Here is a 22,693-nt window from a genome sequence, read left to right on the forward strand (position 1 = left end):
TTTAAGTGGGATGGAGAGGCTCCTTCCAGGTTAAACCTGCTGAGTCATCAGCCTGCTGATATTCAGTGGCACTTTCCAGTTGGCTATCCCCTAACTGGTTGGTTAGGGTCAGGCTGAGGGTGGAGTTAGGGCGGAGTGGCAACTTAGCCTGTTAGTGACAATAATCAGTGCCTTAACCAGCTAAGTCACAACATAAAATTAGGATAATAAAACAGCTGTCCTTACTTTATGTGCTTGAGATAACTGGACACTGATCTGAATATTGATTGGTGCCTAGTTAGCTCTGGGTCAATGGAAATTAACTCAAAAGCTAGGATAAATTAAGTCAAGTTGAAATAATTTAAGTCAACCTGAGGTAATGAAAGTCAAGTTGGGATAAATTAAGTCACAGTGGGACAATTTAAGTCAAGTTCAGATAATTTAAGTCAAATTGGGATAAATTAAAGTGTTCATTTTCAAAGCACTTAAATTAAATTAAGTAAATGTTGCTATTATTTGAGTTTTCGCCAGGAACTTGTGACCTGGATTGGCCACTGTGGAAACAGGATACTGGGCTAGATGGTCTGACCCAGTATAGCTTATGTTGAGATAATTTAACTTGGTATAATTTAAATCATCATGAAAGATTTTAAGTCAAGTTAGGAAACATGAAAACAGGTTATTTTACCACAAGTTGTGAAGGAACAGAAGATAGTAAATTATGAAACCAAAGAACCTTTGTCTTACTTGCGTTCAATTTCAACTTATTAGTAGAAGCCCAATCTCCAATTTTATTCATGCAAACGGTGATCTTAGCTGAAATGTCCTCCCTATCTGAACTTAACAGAATTAATTAAAAAAATATCATCAGCATAGGATAACATACAAACTTCAGCTGACAAATGTACATTTTGCAGAGTACTCATAAAGATATTAAAAAGCGTAGGAGAAATAGAAGAGTCCTGTGGCATTCCACAGAAGAAGCCCAGCTCCTAGAAAAGGTTCAATTCTTCAGCAGGCTATAATTCCTGTTTACTAAAAAATCATTAAATCAATTAAGTACAGATCCACCTAGACCCAACTCACTCAGTCTGTTGATCATCATAATATGATCGACTGAGTCAAAAACTGCACTAATATAGAATTGTAACAAAATAGATTGATAACCTTGACTCAATCATTGCTTAACTTTAGTTGTTAATGTTAGCAGAAGCAGCTCTGTACTATGTTGGGATCAAAACCCAAACTGAGTATCACGTAGACAGGAAAAACATTCAATGAACCTTAAAAGCTGCTTATTCACAAATGCTTCTAAAATTTTGGTTAAGAAAGGTATATTGATAACTGGTCTGAAGTTCGAAGTATGTGTGGTCTAGTACATCTGCCTGCCCTTTGCCAGCAAAAACTCGCCAGGCGTTGCTGAATCGATGGGTTCTGCACCATATCTCCACTTCCTTCAGAACCTCGATTCCCTCCTTCTGCAGTAGTGCCTTTGCTTCAACCAGTGAGGTGACCCTCTTATATCCATCAGTATTGAATATCGGCCTTAGTCAGAGCCTTTGTCATCTCTTGAAAGGCTCTTCTCTTCTAAAGTGTCCCTGCAGCCAAATCCTGGTAGATCTTAATTCTACAGCCATTCTAAGTTAGGGCCTCCAGCTCCTGTGCATGCTGTAAAGCACTCTCCTTCAGGGCAAAGCTCCGCAGGCAGGCCACAATGTCCATGGTCATGGTAACATGGTAAATGACGGCAGATAAAGACCTGAATGGTCCATCCAGTCTGCCCTGTAATCACATGCATTACAAATTCATGATTCAATTAAAATGTCTTTTTTCTTTGTTATTCCTGGGTCATAGACCTTAGAAGTCCACCTGGTACTCTCCTTAGGTTCCAACTACTGGAGTTGCTATTGAAGCTGACTCTAACCTATCCAAACCATCTTCCTTGTGGGATTCAGGCTGTGAAAGTCTGCCCATTCATATTCTAATTAGTGATCCTCTTGTGTTCATCCCACTCTTTTTTGAATTCCATCAGTTTTCCTCTCCACCACCTCCCTAGATAGGGCATTCCAGGAATCCACCACCCTCTCCATGAAAAAGAATTTCCTAACATTGCTCTTAAATCTACCACCCCTTAACCTCAATTTATGTCCTCTAGTTTTACCAATTTTAATTTTCTGGAAAAGATTTGGTCCTATATTAAATACCTTTCAAATATTTAAATGTCTGTATCATATCACCCCTGCCCCTCCTCTCCTCCCAATTATGTGGGCCTAATTCTATGCCAGGTTCCAAGTACGCTAATAGCCACTGGCTCCTGCATTTCTGCCCTGAGATCTTCCACTCCCCGCTGCACCCCTGCCACCTCTTCGCAGATATCCACCTGGGTCTCTACCAGTTTGGGCACACATGTCGGTAAGGTACTGCTTAAGTACTTCCATTCTTCCCTCACCTGCAGGTCTCACAGCAGAAATCTTGGACTTCACCTCCGCTATCCATGCATGCATATCAGCCTTGATAAGCATTTCACCTTTCTCTGCTCCATTGTCAGATCTGCTGGAGGTGAACTGCCTGTAGTTAGATCAGTGGTGCTAGCACCACGTGGCGGCCGGTGTGCCATCCACTCAGCTGCCCGACCCAACACCTTGTCCTTCATGGGTTTCTTTTTCTTTGCCATACGCTTTACATCTTCCAGTCAGTCTCTATTTCGACTAGATGCTGTCAGATCGCTGATTAAGATTATACAGGTAGCTCTGGGAAAAAAATCAGAGCTAAAGATGGAGCCCACAGCTTAGGCTGCCATCTTCCATGGTGACATCACTTCCTCCTCTCCTGTTTGTCACCTTTAGTTCATCACACATTATCACAGCCAAGTCCCACTCCTCTTTAGTGCTCAAAAGTTCTTCACCCCTAAACCAGGGGTGTCCAACCTGCGGCCCAAGGGCCACATGCGGCCCCGTGAAGTATTTTGTGGGGCCCCGGTCGAGGGCGATGCAGTGTTTTCCTCTGCTGCCCCTGGGTGTTTACTGTCTTGCCGGCTCCCTCCTCTGTCTTGCTGCAGCGTTTACTTGTTTGTGTGACCCCAGAAACATTTTTTTCGGTCAATGCGGCCCAGGGAAGCCAAAAGGTTGGACACCCCTGCCCTAAACTGTACCATTCCCTTGGGTTTTTGCAGCCCAAATGCATGACCTTGCATGGCCTAGAATTAAATCTTAGCTGCCAAATTTCAGTCCATACTTCAAGCTTCGCTAGGTCCTTCCTCATGATGTTATTCACACCATCAGGGATGTCTACTCTATTGCTAATTTTGGTATCATCTGTAAAGAGGCAAATCTTAACTGGCAGCCCTTCAGCAAGAACTGAACCTTGAGACACACTGGTAACATCCCTTTCCTCAGAGTGATCTCCATTGACCACTACCCTCTGTCATCTTCCACTCAACAAGTTCCTGACCCAGTCGATCACTCTGTCTAATTCTCTGGTCATCCAGTCAAAGAAATTGATCAGATTTGTCTGACAAGACCTGCCACAAAATCTCACACAAGGAACTGAATATGGAGGTAAAGTGAAGATTTATTGAAAAAAGATCTTACAAATGGTACCTCAACTTACACAGAATCCAGTTTCCTCCTGAAACACTATTGGTATAATTGTGGGATCTATTATATAAAGGCACATAGGCACCTATGTGGGCATTATGAAACAGAAGCTCTTTTCAAAATTTTTATATTTAGCGGTGCCTTATGAAAATACTCCTGCTAGGTCCTTGCTAGTGCAGTAGAAGGAAATCTCCACAGGGATTGTCCCTTGTTCCTTTGAGCTGCAGTATCTGCAGACCTGTAAGGTCATGGGGACCATGAAAATTGTTCCCATGATGCGTATTTTCTGTGGAAGCAAATTATGTATTACAATGGGAAAACACATTTGGAAAATCAAAATTAACACACAATTCTGCCACTATGAATTAATTTCACTGGATCGACCACATGCAACAGGTCACAGGCTATTCCACCTGTGTCTGTTGAAAACATAACACAGGCTGCAAAGCAACAGACTATTAACTTTAGTTAAACAGTAGGATTCCCTTTTAATTAAGGCTCAGAAAACTCGCTTTATCTATGTGAAAGATGCCAGTGACACAAGGGAGTTCAGTTAAGCCTTTTTATTTGTTCACATAATTATATCCACAAAAGAAATAAGAAAGGGGATATGAAAGACTATGAGGGGATTGACAAGTCTCCTAAAGGACTCTCTTCCTTTGTTCTAAGGTCAGTGGAAATTTATTATTTTTGCGAAGTGTACATGGTCATTTTTAATTAAATGTAAGCACTCTATACAATTCTGTTGCGGACTGCAATTAGCCATTATCACAGGATTGTACAATACTAAGGGTTCCTTTTACGAAGCCGCGTTAGCGGTTTTGGCGACGCAGCTTTTTAGCACGCGCTAAACCTGCGCTACGCGGCTAGAACTAATGCCAGCTCAATGCTGGCGTTAGTGTCTAGTGCGGCCGGCAGTTTAGCGTGCACTATTACGCGCGTTAAACCGCTAACACGGCTTCAGAAAAGGAGCCCTAAGAAAGCACCTAAGCAAATGGCTTTCACTACATTACAGTTCCTTTTCAAGGAAACAATTCAAAAAAAAAACAACCTCCCACTTTGCACACTGCAGATATGTTTTATCCATGGTGCTCTGTCGTACTGCATCAAGGGGGAAAACGCCTTGATCCTTCAGGGCCTCTGTCTTTCACACATTCACAACCTTGAAAATGAGGCCTAAGGAAACCAGTCCACAGCTACTTCACCACACAGACCCATTTTAAATGCTACTACTACTAGTATTTATTATTTCTATAGCGCTACCAGACGCATGCGGTGCTGTACATTAAATACGCAAGAGACGATCTCTTCTCGCATGATCTTACAATGTACCGTATTTTCACTCATATACCACGCACCCGTGTAAAACGCACACACGGGTATACCGCGCGGGGAACACAAATTTATGTAATAAAATGTTAATATAGCGCGCACACGCGTATACTAAAACCTCCTCCCGCCTACTCCGAACCGGCATCCTCCCCCCCGCTCGCGTCACCCCCCCTCCCCCTCTGATCCAAGATAATCTGATCCGGCATTCCCCCTGCGAACCGGCATCCTCCCCCCCCACCGCTCGCGTCACCCCCCCTCCCCCGCGATCCTACATCCCCCCCAGCACCGCAAATACAACTCTTACCCGATTGGGCACCGGCACCGGCACTAGCACCAATGCACAGCATGTGCCGAGATCGGAGAGAGCGAGACCAGAAGGCTTTGAGCATGCGCAAATGCTCAAAGCCTAGTCCAGCCTGGCAGAGGAAGAAGGAGGATCTCTCTCGCACCGCCCGGCCCAGCCCAGCCCAAACCAACGAGGGAGGATCTTCGGGCACTGGCACTGGCACATGTTGTGCATTGGTGCTGGTGCCGGTGCCCAATCGGGTAAGAGTTGTATTTGCGGTGCTGGGGGGGATGTAGGATCGCGGGAGAGGGGGGGGTGACACGAGCGGGGGGGGGGAGGATGCCGGTTCGCAGGGGGAATGCCGGATCAGAATGTAAAAAAAAATTGTAAAATGCGCTCACACGTATAACGCGCATGGTTATGCACGGTTTGTAAAATCGTGTATAACGCGCGTGTTATATGCGTGAAAATACGGTAATTACAACACACAGTAGTCAAAATGGTGAATATAATATATAATGCTCTGCTACCACAGCCTGCCTAATGAACATTTCATACTGTTGCTGACTGCTGAGCTGTCTATAATGAAGATCTTTATATTTAAATATGAAAACCATCCCTAAGGAATCACTCAGCACATCTTAAATGGCTATGTAAATCATGAGGATGCCTTTTGAGGGGTGATCAAGCATTGTAGACTTACTATAATATTAAGAGGATACAATGCAGCACAGGAATACCAATATCTGTACTGTCTGAGTCCTTGTTCCCTGCCCCCCCCCCAGCCCATGACCCATCCTCTTTTCCCGTCCCCTGACTCCCACTGATAAGAAGCCTATATGCAGAAATTCAATTTTTCCTTTTTAGCATATGAAATGGCTGCAGTTCTATGCATTCAGTATTATGTAATTTTAAACCACAATTACCGACAAAGAAAGGAGCTGAGTTGGAACGTTTCTAGCTAAGAAAACGTCCAATGAGGTAGTTGTCTGCACCAGTGCACCTCATGGAAGATGCCGTCATGTATGAAATGTCTTAGGACAGGGGTAGGCAATTCCGGTCCTCGAGAGCCGGAGCCAGGTCAGGTTTTCAGGATCTCCAGAATCAATATGCATGAGATAGATTTGCATCTCAAGGAGGCAGTGCATGCAAATCAATCTCATACATATTCATTGTGGAGATCCTGAAAACCTGACCTGGCTCCAGCACTCGAGGACCGGAATTGCCTACCCCTGTCTTAGGACATTTTTGAGAGGACATCAACTCCAAGATTTTGTTAGAAAAAGAAAGGATGCAACTGTACTTCTAATTGGCTGCCAGTTAGGTCATGAAAGTAAGAACAACACAAGAAAATGCATGCATGTGGTTTTAAATTGGGGGGGGGGGGGGAATGTGATCCAGAGCTAGTCTGGTGGCTCAGTGAGGGCAAAGAATATGGTTTCAGTTTCAGGATAACATAGGGATGTGCATGATCAAAATAAAACTTGGGTTTGCATTTATATTTTATGAATTTTTACTAATTTTCAAGTGGGTTTTTTTCCTCACTGACCCACCAGGCCCAGCTGTACTTCACATTTTTCAAACCACATATAAGCTTTTTCTTGTATCAAACTTAGGGGGGGAATTCATCAACAGGCACTAACTGCTTGCTAACGATTAACACGCACTAAATGCTAAAGTTATCCATTACAATTCCTACAGGAGTCTTTAACGTTTATCACGCACTAATCAGCGCATGCTGACATGATTAGACTGCGCTAATGTGGTAGCAGCACCCATCGATTAATTTTCCCCTTATTCTCATGACCCAACTGGCAGCTAATTATGAGAACAGTCACATTCTTTATTGTTATAACAGATTTGGTTTAGTGCACGTGCAATCAATTTGCGAACACTGATATTTTTTAGTTGCCCAAACAAACTGAATAAGCACTAATGAATGCGCATCCCTATTTCAATTGTGGGCTCATATTTTCTGCCTTCCCCGCTGTACTTCAAACCCTCTCTCCTCATTCTCCTGACCCACACAATATCTCTTACCTCCCCTGTATTTCTTAGCAGAACCTCATATACTCCCACCTTAAAAAAGACACGGTGGAAGCCACTGCTTGCCCTTTATCAGTAGCATGGGATATTGTACACCTTGGGTTTTGGCCAGGTACTAGTGACTTGGATTGGCTACCGTGAGAACAAGCTACTGGGTTTGATGGACCATTGGTCTGACCCAGTAAGGCTATTCTTATGTTCTTATGTTCCTCCTGACCTCTGACATAGTTAGAACTACAGCCTCAGCACCCTGAGGATTAAGGTCTAGATGCACTAAGAGGATCGGTAAGACCTGGATGGATGGATTCAACTGAGGGAACAGTTCTGGATCTTTGAACTCGAGGCAGTAAAACCAGAGGGTCTTAAGAACATAAGAATAGCCTTACTGGGTCAGACCAATAGTCCATCAAGCTCAGTAGCCCGTTCTCACGATGGCCAATCTCGGTCACTAGTACCTGGCCAAAACCCAAGGTGTAGCAATATTCCATGCTACTGATACAGGGCAAGCTGTGGCTTCCCCCATATCTTTCTCAATAACAGACTATGAACTTTTCCTCCAGGAACTTGTCCAAACCTTTCTTTAAACCAGCTACGCTATTCGCTCTTGACGATCTGATTGAGAGGAACTCTATCAGTTGACTTTTCCATTTTTATTTAGGTCTGTTGCACATACATATTGCTTTCTTTGTAATCAGCTGAGTGAGTGAGCGAATGTGGATTCCTTTGATTGCTCAATGTGGGAGTCTCCTTTCAGTTTTTCCCCTTCCGACGTCACTTTCGCTCTGAGAATTTAAAGGACGCTCCTCCCCATTTTGCCCTGCCAACACACTCACACCCAGACTCCACGGAGTTACTACTTTTCTTCTCCGGTCCCTGATGAAGGGGCTGCTTTGCCCTGAAACCCAGCTCAGTTGGACCGCATTTGGACATAGGAATTGAATGCACGAATCGACCTTGAATATTTTCATTCATTGTGGCGTATCCAGCTTCAAATCCAGCTAAGCACTTGAATTGATTTTTCAATTTGACTGCCTGTGGGTCTGCGGGTTTGGCATTAGTGGGGTCTTGTATGCCATTTGGTTGTTATTACTTTGTCACTATTTTTAGGCCTGAATGTCTTTCACTGAATTACTTTATAGCACAAATTGCATACTGGCAGCGGCCCCATGATGGTGTGCGGCTGGCTCATTTAGTGGTGCTGGCTCTGTTGTCTTAAAAGCATTAAAATGACTCAGCTGAGCAGTTCTTTAGAGCTTACAACCCCACACTGAGGGGGTCTCCTTCACTATTTAAATATTTAAAGACTTTTATTATATCCATATATTGTGGAACGTTTTAGTGACTGTTACTCCATATGGTATACGATTCCACGGTCAAGCCCTCTCTTTTTATTGAGGTTTAAGTAGGGCAAACCTCTTTCAAAATGCTGAGTAACGATGTTCTAATCATGTGCACCTGATGTGATACATCTGTGTGTGATTTGAGCCACTTTAAGTGGGAGGATATGTGGGGGTGTCCTAATTTATTTCTCAGTTAGAATACACATTTTTGTGGATATTTTTTGTTTCATGAGTAAATCAAGGGCAATTTTTGTTGCTTACCTGCAATTACATCACTTTATTTTCCAGAGATAAATAAAAAAAAAGATTTGACATCGATATGTGAACATTTCTTAAGAAAGAACTGAATATTTCATGGGGTGTCCTAATTTTTTCACATGACTGTACGTGTACAAATACTCAAACTATGTAATGAAATGAAAATTATAGTTGAGGACTCTGGAGGTCATCATGGAGTTCAGGCTCCTCCCCAGCACTTTCTAAAATCCTATCTAATCGCGTGAGGTCTGCCACCTTCGCACCAAGCAAGCAAGTGGCTAGCACCAGCCACTCAGCTATCTACATGCCTAACGATCGAATCTCCAACTACAACAGCTGTCCTAACCCTTCCCTCCTGAGCAGAAGCCCCTGGAAACACATCCTCAGTGCGAGAGGATATTGCATCCCCTGGTAGGCAAGTCCCGGCTACAAATTTAGACTATAAATAAAGAAATGTGTTAGGGATAGGTGGGAGTAGGGAGGGTGGGAATGAAGACTATGTCAGACCCTGCTAGCATAAAATTCTAGTTTAAATACTGTAAACTATAAAAGGCATTTATTCTATGGAGAATAGTTAATAAAGTTTGTTCTTTTAAGATCTAAACTATACGAGTAAAGGAACCTACAATTTAGCTTTTATCCCCCCAAATTATCAAAGCTCAGAGCAAAATAATGTATACTTACCCAGACACTTATTTTACGTGCTTACTGGGCAGATATATCAAGCAGATGAACCTGCCTCCTCCAATGCACTGGATATTTTTACCAGTGTATTAGACATTGAATCCCCTTCAAGCAATGTATGAATCTTGAGTACATTGACATCAATGATGATAAAGCTGAAGTGTTGTATCCAGCATGTCGAAATTCCAGGAGCTCATTGACATCACTGTTGAGCCCCTCCTCAAAGACTGCTGGTAAACGTTCAGAGCAACCAGTAGAAGTGGCCACATTCTGATGAGTCACTTGTAGACCATCTATGATCTTTCTCAGATCTTTATACTGTGCCATCATCAAAGAGGGTGGGCAGTTTTCTATGACGGAGTTGCTATGAAAGCCCTGTAGAATGTGGTGCCTCACTGCTCTCAATATCATGCTTGAGGATGTATGATGCTGATGCTTCCAAGTCTCTATCAATCTCAGTATTGTGGTCCTTAACAAATCCTTCCTCTGCTTCAGGTAAGAATCTGCCGATGTCAATCTCAATGGACTCTGTCAATGATTGACAAAAAAGATGACCAATGCGCTCTCCATGCCAATAAATCCTTAACATTCTGTACAAATTCTGAATCGTTCAAGACCAATTTATTTGGTACAAGCATCAATGGACTAGACTTAGAAGCACTTAAGATTCTTTCACACTCTTTGTCAAAGCTGTGGAGCTCCTCTCTTCATCATCTGGGAGAACTAGTGACATTGAAATTGATCACAATTGGTCCCAAGGCACTGCATGCTCCAATTGTAGATATGCACTTTAGATATGATCTTGCTGTACTGTCTGTACTGTTTACAGCTGCCGGTTGCTTTCTATAGGGACATGCTGCCAAAAATGAAAGAAAACAGCCATAGTGAAATCAAATCACTTGATTTTTTAAAATTAAGCCCATTTGGTTCATTCTTAGGCCTGTAAAGGAGGCCTGAGAGAATGGATGTGTAAAAAGGTAATATTTCAAATCAACCAAAATTGTACTTGTTTATGGATATTAATGGAACAATGCTTGGAAAGATCTAGCATGACAGACAGCGGAAACAAAATACATTTTAAAATTTTTTTCGGAGAGCACAGTAGACACAAATCTTCGTAGCTCCAAGGAATAAAAAAAGGCTGAGTGAGGGCATGCATAACAGTGATGATTGGGAATTCACTTAAATATGCTTAAGGGCTTCTCAAAAGCTTCCAGATAAATCTGGGCTGGGGAAGCTTCTCCACAAAGACTTTATCAGATGATGCCACCTGACTTTGCGAACTTGCTGTTCTGCTTGGGGAAAATGTTTTAGCCCATGTGTTGGGGAAATGAACTGAAGTTCAGCAAACAGTTCTAATGCACAGCTGATTACATTAACGTCTCAGACGGCACACACACAAAAAAAGGAGGATAGCAGAGGTAAGGAAGCTCTGGAATGAGAGGGCATAGGATGAAGTTAAGAGGTGATAGGCTCATGAGTAATCTAAGGAAATACTTTTTTTTACAGAAAGGATGGTAGATGCGTGGAACAGTCTCCCGGAAGAGGTGGTGGAGACAGAGACTGGGTCTGAATTCAAGAGGGCCTGGGATAGGCACATGGGATTTTTCAGAGAGAGGAAGAGATAATGGTTACTGCAGATGAGCAGACAAGATGGGCCATTTGGCCTTTATCTGCCATCATGTTTCCATGTAATAATAATCTGGCAGTTTTGAGGCACTAGTATTATAGCTGTGGTGGGTAGAATTCTTGCCCTTTTTTCTTGCTATATAGAAAAACACCACAGAAGAGGTATACACATGTCACTTTGTATTTGTTGTTTCTCCAAACAGCAGGTTGAAGAGAGCCCAGGCACTGATTATTGCTGCAATTTTGTCAAATCCTAATTTCTTTGCACAGAAAAGCAGCCTTTAAATAATTCACATGAATATCTACGGCTACCCTGCAGGCTCTGTTTATACAAAACCACTTTTTCCCCCACTGAGTTTAATCTATACTTTCCTACTCCATGCTGACAATATTGATAGCCAAATTGGAGAAATTACATGCTTTCTTCTAAAAAAAACCCCACAAAAACCCAACAACTCCAAAACAAACCAGCTTACCTTACACTACTGAAATATAAAGAAAACAGCAGCTATGTCTAGGGTACTTTGAACAAAGGAGGCTGTAAACCACAGTTATTATGTGCTTGGCTAATTTATGCTAATTTTATGCACCACAAACATATATAATTAATGCACTTATTAACCTTCCTTTAGCACTGAGCTACTGCAAATACAATAGATTTAACAGAATTAAATTATTATATATGTGGTATGTCAAGATAAGGAATGCTGAAATATTGCCTACAGAATGAGCAGTGATATCGGCAAATATTAGGGAAATAGTCTGGAGGTAAAACAAAAGGTAGCAAATTTACTATTTTCAAGCTTTAAATTCACTAATTTGTCCCATTTTGCTGATGACTCACAACTGAACATTGTATTATATTTGCAGCTGTTGAAACCCTTCAGCAGAAAGAATAGCCAGCAAAAGTTAATTTTGTTCTATATTTTTAATGTATCAAGTCTGAATGTCTAAATGATTCCCTGGCTGTCTTCAAAAAGGTTTGATTATAGCTGCAAGATGTCCAAATCCTAAATCCAGTGGCATTCCTAGGGGGGCGGGGCGGGGAGGGGAGGTAGGTCCGCCCCAGGTGCACGGGCCCAAGGGGGTGCACAGCTGGCCTGCCACCGGGGAAAGGCTGCCATTGCAATCATCTGAAAGAAGCCGGCGTCAATTCTCCCTCCCTCCGAATTCGCCCTGCTTCTTTTCCCGCGGGCCGACCAACTATAGCCGTCCGATGTCAATTCTGTTCTGGGCCAGCCAATCGCTACCTGGATGGCCCGGAACATCCTCTCCAATGTTAGAATTGATGTTGGACAGCCAGAGTTGGTCGGCCCGCAGGAAACAAAGCAGGGCGATTTCGGCGCCGGCCTGTTTCCGATGGCCAGTGGCAGCCTTTCCCCGGCGGTGGTGGCAGCATGGTGCTGGTGGCGGCGGTGGCATGGGGGAGAGCAGGGAGAAAGAAAGAAAGGGGGGGGAGGCAGGGAGCCAGAAAGAAAGAAAGGGGGGGGACAGGGATCCAGAAAGAAAGGGGGCAGGGTGAAAGAAAGAAAAAAATGGGGCATGGGGAGAGAGAGAGAAAGACAGACATACAGAAAGAAAGGGGGCATGGAGAGAGAAAGAAGGGGACAGGGTGAAACAAAGAAAGAAATGGGGCACGAAGAGAGAGAGAGAAAGACAGACATACAGAAAGAAAGGGGGCATGGAGAGAGAAAGAAAGAAGGGGGCAGGATGAAAGAAAGAAAAAGATGGGGGAGGGAATGAGGTCTGGAGGAGAGGAAGCATACAGGAGGCTGAAAGAAGGGAAGAAATATTGGATGCACAGTCAGAAGAATAAAGTGCAACCAGAGACTGAAATTACCAAACAAAGGTAGGAAAAATGATTTTATTTTCAATTTAGTGATCAAAATGTGTCCGTTTTGAGAATTTATATATGCTGTCTATATTTTGCACTATGGGCCCCTTTTACTAAACTGCAATAGCAGTTTTTAGCACAGGGAGCCTATGAGCGTCGAGAGCAGCGTGGGGTATTCAGCGCAGCTCCCTGTGCTAAAAAAAGCTATCGCGGTTTAGTAAAAAGGGAGGGAGTATATTTGTCTATTTTTGTATAGTTGTTACTGAGGTGACATTGCATAAATTCATCTGCCTTGACCTCTTTGAAAACCCACGGAATATAAATGATAATTAACATTTTCTCTTCGTACAGTGTGCTTTGTGTTTTTAAAATTTTATTGTTGGTAGATCATTTTGACTTGGCTACGAAGGTAAGGGGGAGGGGGGAGGGTAGCTGCTGAAAAACATCTAGTAATCCTTGCAGGCTTGACTATGCAGGGAATTATTTTTGTAAAATCATGTTTTGTTATGTGACTGACATTTAGACTTTAATTTCTATGAATGAATAGAATGAAAATGATATAAAATTACTTGCTTGTTTTTATGTGCGTGCGCTGAAGGAAAGTGGAGAGAGAGTGGGCTGAGGACGCTGAAGGGAAATGGGGAACAGAGAGTGGGGAAAAAACGCTGATTTATAAATTAACAATTGTACAGAATATTGTTTCTTTTTATACTTTAATATAATAAGTTCAATATAAAACAATTCAAGGCTTGTGTGGATGGAATCAGGTGGTTTGCGGGGATGGGGACCGAGCTTACAGGGATTAGTCCAATAAAATAGTATTTTCTTATTTCTCATTATTTGTTTTATTTTTATTTGTTAATTTGTAAAGTGGTGATTGTTATGTATCAGTTTTTTCAAATTTACATCTACTGTCTTTATATTTTGCACAGTATTAGAGGACATGTATTACTGTTTTTGTGGTGTTGCATTGTATGCAGAATCTGGTTTCTTGGCAGTTCAGTTTAACTTTTGTCTACATATTTCTATTTTTAGTTTGTGATTATTCCATATTGGGTGAGGGTGTATCTGTCTGTGTGTATGAAAGGGACATGGCTTTCTGATAGCATCGACTGTACAGGATCAATTGACTGTGCAGGATCTGGTTTGTTTAGTTTTACAATGTATGTGTTGGTGTTCTAGTGCTCACTGCAGTGTTTAAGATGCTGCCTTTTCCTAGGTGCACTCTTGCTGTGCGGTATGTAGATTGCTACTAAAAATCATATTTTTCATATAGATGGGGGGTGTCACATCCACACAAGCCTTGAATTGTTTTATATTGAACTTATTATCCTGAAGAAGGGAATACACCTGAAACTGGGCACAGTTGAGCCTCATTTTCCTGGCGGCGAATACGTGCCAGGAACAACTACAGGGAGAATTAATATCTGGAGAACCATCAAGCAAATGAGGAGTGCCTGAGATAAGTACTATGAAATCGCTAGTTTGAGAACCTTTTGGTTTGGTGGATTTCAATTTTGTAGTATATAATTAAATATTTATCACAGAAATACTTTCAAGTGGGCTCCCTATTATTTAAAAGCACTAGATGTATGCCTATGATGGTGCTACAGCAGCTTGAGAAATAGCCCTTTTCATACTGCATAAGCCTGAACTCGGGTTTCCAGAGGCCGATAGCTTTTACTTTTGCACCGAGGTTACATGAAAAACATTTTTCAAAAAGTTTTAAATGTGGCTTTTTGCCTTATAAAGATTGTACAGTGTTGTAACCCACCATTTCTAAAACAGAATAGAGGATACTTACAATTGTTATTGCAATCTTTCCTGTCGGCATCCCCCCCCCCCCAACAAACCCAATACCTGCAGAAGAACATAAGAAGTTGCCTCCGCTGGGGCAGACCAGAGATCCATCTCACCCAGCGGTCTGCTCCCGCGGCGGCCCATCAGGCCCACTGCCTGAACAGTGGTCTCTGACTAATTTTATAAATTACCTCTAATCCTATCCCTATAACCTTACCTCTACTCTTATCTGTACCCCTCTATCCCTTTGTCCTCCATGTACCTGTCCAGACCTTCTTTGAAACCCTGTAGCGTGCTTCTGCTTATCACGCGCGGTAGCGCGTTCCATGTATCCACCACCCTCTGGGTGAAAAAGAATTTCCTGGTGTTTGTTCTAAACCTCTCCCCTTTCAATTTCTCTGAGTGTCCCCTTGTACTTGTGGTTCCCCATAGTTTGAAAAATCTGTCCCTGTCCACTTTTTCTATGCCCTTCATGATCTTGAGGGTTTCTATCATGTCTCCTCTATGTCGTCGCTTTTCCAGCGAGAAAAGCCCCAGCTTTTCCAGTCTGTCAGTATATGAGAGGTCCCCCATACCCTTTATTAGCTTAGTTGCTCTTCTCTGGACTCTCTCAAGTACCGCCATGTCCTTCTTGAGGTACGGCGACCAGTACTGGACACAGTACTCCAGGTGCCCAATCTCTCATGCCGAAGGCGCGGCACCTCCCTCCTCCATGACAAATGGCAGGAGGGATCCCAAGCCCTCCTGCTGGCACCCCAACCATCCCCCGAATACCAGCAGGAAGGCGGAGCCCACCCCCTTAACCGGCAGGAGGAAGCTCAAGCCCTCCTGCCGGAAGGCGACCCCCCTCCCTCCCGCAATAGCTGCAATCAGCTCAGCGGCCTCTATTTGGAACTCATACCTGTTTGGACTTGGTCTAAGTCAAACTGTATAAGTTCCGAATGGGCCCTCTCCCTAGACTTTTGGTTATTCTTGCAGCATGACTAAGTTTAGGTCAGCCCACCTCACGCCCTTTCCCCTCCTATAAAAACGCTTCTTTTCGCTCTAGGCGTTCAGAGGCAGGGTAAAGGCCTCAGCTGGTTGTAGATATGTCTAAAACCAGCTTTGATTATCGGAACTTGGACAATCTGTCTTTTTGATCATCCAAGTACCAATTTAGGCCACTTTTTGAACGTTTTTTTAAAAAATTTTATTATGAGCCCCATACTATACATCCATATTTAGTATCATGTACTGTGTTCATACTACTCCTGTTTCAATTCATGCTTGGTGTCTGTATTGTGATCTATGTTCATACATGACAGAGCTGGCTAGCTTTAAACGCTAATATTTAGTGGCCACCTCGCACTGAATATTAGCAATTAGTCAGCTTAGTGCTATTTAACCAACCAGAAGCTGTTCCTGGCCAGTTAGATAGCACTAATTATTGGGCAGTGTGTTTTTTTTATATGGTCTGCTAATTGTATTTCATGAACTGCTTGCCTTATTTTTTTTGCCTATTAAATACCTCTTTTTGGTAACAGCTATGAGTCCATAGGTCTATATGGCTGGTAAGAGGAGTGATTTCAATGGTGGGTAATGTAGAAGGGGCCGTGGCGAGTGCTGACTTACAATGGTGCAATACTGAGGCTTTATATGGGAAATTATAAGAAGTTTTTGGAGATTTGGGAGCCATTGACAAGATTTTGCAAAGAGTGATTGTTGATTCTGCTCCTTGATCATGCACGTCCAGGGTGGGGGGGAAGGGGGATTGGGAAAATATTTTTAATTTTGAGTGCAATTTTTGAATATGTTGGTGGGGGTGATATATATATTTGTCATAGATTATAATCTTGATTGAATTTAAGGGCTCCTTTTACGAAGCCGCATTAGCGGTTTTAGTGCACGCTTTTTAGCGTGCGCTAAACCCACACTACGCGGCAAGAACTAACACCAGCTCAATGCTGGCGTTAGCGTCTAGCACGGCCAACAGTTTAGCGTGTGCTATTACACGCATTAAACTGCTAACGCGGCTTCGTAAAAGGAGCCCTAAGTGTTATTATAGTGTAATATGATTGTAAAATAGGTTGCACTTATTTTTAGCTTCAAAATGAATAAAGATATATTTTTAAAAAATGTCTCCTTTATTGTTTGATATTGAATTGGAACCCCTTTTACTGGCTATACAATAATCAAAGGAGATTCATGGTATTCCTTATTCAGGTCGGGAATATAAAGTTTCGGCATATGCGGATGATAATTTGCTTCATTTGAGAAATCCAGAATCTACCATTCCGCATTTATTAGAATTAATAAATAATTTTGGAAGAATATCAGGATATAAAATAAATTGGAATAAATCAGAGATTCTTCCATTAAATATTCATTGTCAAAAAGGATTATTTGATTCATTTTTATGGAAAGATGAAGGCATCAAATATTTAGGAATTTGGATTCAAAACACAATAGAAGAAATGATGAAAATAAATGAAAAAACTTTACTGAAAAAGGTTACAGAGATGTGTGAACAATGGAACTCATTGCACCTGTCATGGTGGGGGAGAGTTCAGACTGTTAAAATGATGATTTTGCCTATAGTTTGCTATCAAATGAGTATGTTAACAATTTATTTTCAGGGGTCCTTTTATAAGAAATTAAATAGTATTCTAACAAAATTTATTTGGCTTGGAAAATCTGCAAGAATTGCTATGCTATCTTTGCAAAAGTCAATTGTGGAGGGTGGGGTAAATTTTCCCAATTTTTATAGGTACCATCAAGCCTATATTATGCGTCAAGGTATGTATTGGATCTTCCCTGAACTCATGAAAGAATTTCCGGATTGGTTGACTTTGGAATGGCAACTCATGTTTCCTTTGAGATTAAGTCATGTCATTAGTATCAAAATGCCTAAATTATATAAAGATCACAGAATAATAATTGATACATGGAAAACATTAAGATATGTTGATGATTTAGCACCTATTTCAATACTTAAGTCAACATATCAGACCATATGGCTAAACTCCAAGATTAAAATTGGCGGATTTAAGGTCATCTGGAAATATTGGATGAAGGCAGGCATACGCACTTTAGATGATGTTATTTCAAATGGTAAGTTGCTTGACTTTTCACAATTGCAACACAAATATGATCTTAATAAATTATAAAATTATAAATGGTTGCAATTGAAGCAAGCCATTCAGGCAGGGTTCCCTGAATGGAAAAATCTCAATAATAAGTACAGTTTGCCTTTCTTGTATTTTCAGGTGGACTTCCTGGGACACCAGGCTGCTCAGTGGTATAAACTAATATCTGGATTTATGAATAAAAAAAAAACAAAAAAATGGTCTTCAGAACATTTGGAGCATTGAGATCAAGCATCAAATTACTGCATCTCAATGGCCACAAATTTGGTCTTGGAGGATGAGATATACAGTGGCTGCATCTATGAAACAAACTTGGTTTTTTCTATTACATAGAGCATTCTGGACCCCGGTGTGTTTGCAAAAATTAGATAGCTCTAAGTCTAATAGATGTTGGCACTGTCATCTTGAAGCTGGAACATTGGATCATTTATTGTTTTTTTGCCCTCTAATATATATTTTTTGGAAATCTATTTGGAGTCAAATTAATAATTTACTTGAGAATCCGGTGGCACTTTCATATGATACGATATTATTTGGAACTTCAATGAGGAAAAAAGTCAAATATCTCATAAAAACAATAAGTTTTTACTCATAATGTCAGGAGTTGCTATTCAGCAAATTACGAGAAACTGGAAAAATTATGATAGATTAAGTTATAGTTTTTGGTGGAATACATTGTGCCATATTTTTTTTTTATAAATCTTTATTCATTTTTAAACTTATAATAAGTGTGATAACATATCCATACAAATAACCATAAATATATCACTTAATAATCAACAATGATACATATAATATTCTCTTATCTCCCCCCTCCCTACCCTTATCTATCATATAATCAATACTTATACAACATGTAACAATAAAAATACCCTCCCTCACACCCCATAATTGAACTTGTAAATTTAAGGGAAACAAGATTTTTCTAATCATTACAATACTTTGTTAATGGCTCCCAAATATCTTGAAATTTCCTGAAACAACCCTGTTGTATTGCAATAAGTCTCTCCATTTTATAAATATGACATAAGGAGTTTCACCAAAAATTATAATTTAATCTATTCCAATTTTTCCAATTTGTGCCATATTTTTAAAATGGAGAAAATATTAGCTATCCAACAAGGAAGTTATAAAAAGTTTATGGAGGTCTGGGAGCCATTAACAAATTATTATAAGGAATGATTAGTTAATAATTTATTTCTCTCCTTTTGTTTATTGAAGTATAAGGGGGAGAGGGGGGATAATTTTATAAAATTATATGATTATATTGGAAGAAGGATGGGAGGGTGAAGTTATAGTTCGATTTCACTAATTGTATGATTAATAAGTATTACAGTGTATGCATATATGATTGTATAATGAATTACTTGTTGAAAGTTTAAAAATGAATAAAGAAATATTTAAAAAATGTAGAATGGGCGTTGTATTGCAACATCTTCTAATTTCCTAGTATTATAAAATAGGGCTGCTGGTTTGAGAACCTATAACCCCATCCTGCACCTTGGGGTAACTGGCAGCATGGCTGCTGTAGGGGTTATGCACTACATGCTAAATCAGTGTCTTTATCTGGGTGATGGATATTAGTAATGCATTGATGAGGATAGTTGTACTGTGCAGAATATAAGGGGGGCCTCCATAACCAATATGTATTACCGTATTTTCACGCAAATAACGCGCACCCATATAAAACGCGCACACGGGTATAGCGCGCAGAAATCACGATGATATGTACAAAAACTTTGGTATACCGCGCTCACGGGTATACCGCGCATGCTGCCCGACGCTCCTTTCGCCCGCCCTGACTTTCCGTGCGCTGTCCCGACTCTCCGTTCACCCCCCCTGACTTCCGTGCACTGTCCCCCCTTGAAGGTCTGTCCCCATCCTGAAAGCCTGATGCCCCCCCCCCGACGTCCGATACATCCCTCCCCCCGAAGGACCGCCGATTCCCCAACAATATCGGGCCAGGAGGGAGCCCAAATCCTCCTGGCCACGGCGACCCCCTAACCCCACCCCGCACTACATTACGGGCAGGAGGGATCCCAGGCCCTCCTGCCCTCGACGCAAACCCCCCTCCCCCCAACGACCGCCCCCCCCAAGAACCTCCGACCACCCCCCCAGCCGACCCGCGACCCCCCTGGCGACCCCCACGACCCCCCCACCCCCCTTCCCCGTACCTTTGGTAGTTGGGCCAGAAGGGAGCCGAAACCCTCCTGGCCACGGCGACCCCCTAACCCCACCCCGCACTACATTACGGGCAGGAGGGATCCCAGGCCCTCCTGCCCTCGACGCAAACCCCCCTCCCCCCCAACGACCGCCCCCCCCACGAACCTCCGACCGCCCCCCCAGCCGACCCGCGACCCCCCTGGCGATCCCCACGACCCCCCCGCCCCCCTTCCCCGTACCTTTGGTAGTTGGCCGGACAGACGGGAGCCAAACCCGCCTGTCCGGCAGGCAGCCAACGAAGGAATGAGGCCGGATTGGCCCATCCATCCTAAAGCTCCGCCTACTGGTGGGGCCTAAGGCGCGTGGGCCAATCAGAATAGGCCCTGGAGCCTTAGGTCCCACCTGGGGGCGCGGCCTGAGGCACATGGTCGGGTTGGGCCCATGTGCCTCAGGCCGCGCCCCCAGGTGGGACCTAAGGCTCCAGGGCCTATTCTGATTGGCCCACGCGCCTTAGGCCCCACCAGTAGGCGGAGCTTTAGGATGGATGGGCCAATCCGGCCTCATTCCTTCGTTGGCTGCCTGCCGGACAGGCGGGTTTGGCTCCCGTCTGTCCGGCCAACTACCAAAGGTACGGGGAAGGGGGGTGGGGGGGTCGTGGGGGTCGCCAGGGGGGTCGCGGGTCGGCTGGGGGGGCGGTCGGAGGTTCTTGGGGGGGGGGCGGTCGTTGGGGGGGGAGGGGGGTTTGCGTCGAGGGCAGGAGGGCCTGGGATCCCTCCTGCCCGTAATGTAGTGCGGGGTGGGGTTAGGGGGTCGCCGTGGCCAGGAGGGTTTCGGCTCCCTTCTGGCCCGATATTGTCGGGAAGTCGGCGGTCCTTCGGGGTGGGGGTGCGAGTGGTCCTGCCGGGGGGGGGGGGGATGTATCGGACGTCGGGGAGTCGGCCGGGCAAGAGGGCTTGGGCTCCCTCTTGCTCCGATCGTGGATGCGGGTGCGGGTGGGAGCGCGTGCGAGTGGTCGTTCGGGGTGGGGGTGCGAGTGGTCCTGCTGGGGGGGTGAATCGGGCGTCGGGCGGGGTGGGAACTATGTTTTAAAACTTTTGTATACCGCGCTCACGCATATAACGCGCGAGGGGTATACGCGGTAGGTAAAAACGCGTATAACGCGCGCGTTATATGCGTGAAAATACGGTAGATACACTTTTAGTGAAAGACACTAATATTATAGCTGAATAATAGAAATCCTTCACACACAGCAAAGTATAAACAACAGAATTCGCAGAGTACATATTTTTCCTTCATAGAACAAAATATTTTGGTTTAATGTCTGACATAAGATGCTGGGGCCATAACAATAGTTCCATGAAAGTGGGCTAAAAGTCACACTAACACCTTTGTTTATAAAAACATTTTTTTCTTCCAGTAGTTGTTTAGACGGTTTAGAGAGAAAAACACATCTGTTTATAAGAACGAGATATTTGCAAAAGAATAGAACATGTCTGCAATGGTCAGCTTGACCTCAGTAAACCATTAGCATGTTGTCCACTTCCTTCTACTACTGACTACTTCTACTTCTACTAGAATAGCATGTGATGAATTAAGTCACTGTTGCTAAGGAACTTACTAGCAAAGTAAAATTAAGAAACCATGTGACTTCAATTTATAAATGGATTGTGATTGGAAGATGTACCACCTAGGTATGTTTAATAATGAATTAATTAATGATGTCAATAAAATGGTCAGTCACAAGTATTTTGGAAGCCTTTCTGATGTCCCATTATTTTGGTGGATGCAGAATCACTTCTCGAAGCTTTGACTATCTAGCTACACGCGAGTGTGGAATTCTTTCTCTGATCTCCCCAGAAATAGAATTAAGAACTGAGAAATATATGGAAGTATTAGGAGGCAGGTAGATAGCCTGTACACATGTTTATTCAACCAAACACCATCATTTAATTAATAGAGATTGATATGCCTATATACAATGTCACATCAACCTTGGCAGAGATGAGCTCCATATGAGGTTTGAGTAACCATTTTGTACAGCGAAGTCATTCTGAACAGTAGGGATTGGGTTCATGTTCCATGGGTCTCTCTCCATCATGATTGCTTTGAAGTGCATGTGAACATGTCGGAGGAACTGGAGAAACATTTTCTGCTAATAAGAACAGGTGATGCCTGTGGAATTCTCTCCCAATCTCCTTTGAGCTGACCAACATTTACTACAGTTTTATAAGCAGCTGAAACTTCTATGTTTGATGAGGTTATTTGTAATATAAGTTAGTGCAAGTTTGCTTATGCTCCCGAGAGAGGTGGTGGAGAGGAAAACGGTGACGGAGTTCAAAAAAGCGTGGGATGAACACAGAGGATCTAGAATCAGAAAATAATAGTAAATATTGAAGAACTAAGGCCAGTACTGGGCAGACTTGCACGGTACGTGTCTGTATATGGCCGCTTGGGGGAGGATGGGCTGGGGAGGGCTTCAATGACTGGGAGGGTGTAATCAGGGATCTCAAAGTCCCTCCTTGAGGGCCGCAATCCAGTCGGGTTTTCTTGATTTCCCCAATGAATATGCATGAGATCTATGTGCATGCACTGCTTTCAATGCATATTCATTGGGGAAACCT

General features: G+C 42.9%; 1 protein-coding gene across 5 annotated transcripts in view; it reads right to left on the reverse strand.

The window, feature by feature from the left end:
* The window catches only part of DPP6 (dipeptidyl peptidase like 6), a 1,246,761-nt gene that overhangs the window by 36,869 nt on the left and 1,187,199 nt on the right, over positions 1 to 22,693 (reverse strand). The window lies entirely within an intron of this gene.

This window comes from Geotrypetes seraphini, chromosome 2 (assembly GCF_902459505.1).
Source record: "Geotrypetes seraphini chromosome 2, aGeoSer1.1, whole genome shotgun sequence".
NCBI classification, from domain to species: domain Eukaryota; kingdom Metazoa; phylum Chordata; class Amphibia; order Gymnophiona; family Dermophiidae; genus Geotrypetes; species Geotrypetes seraphini.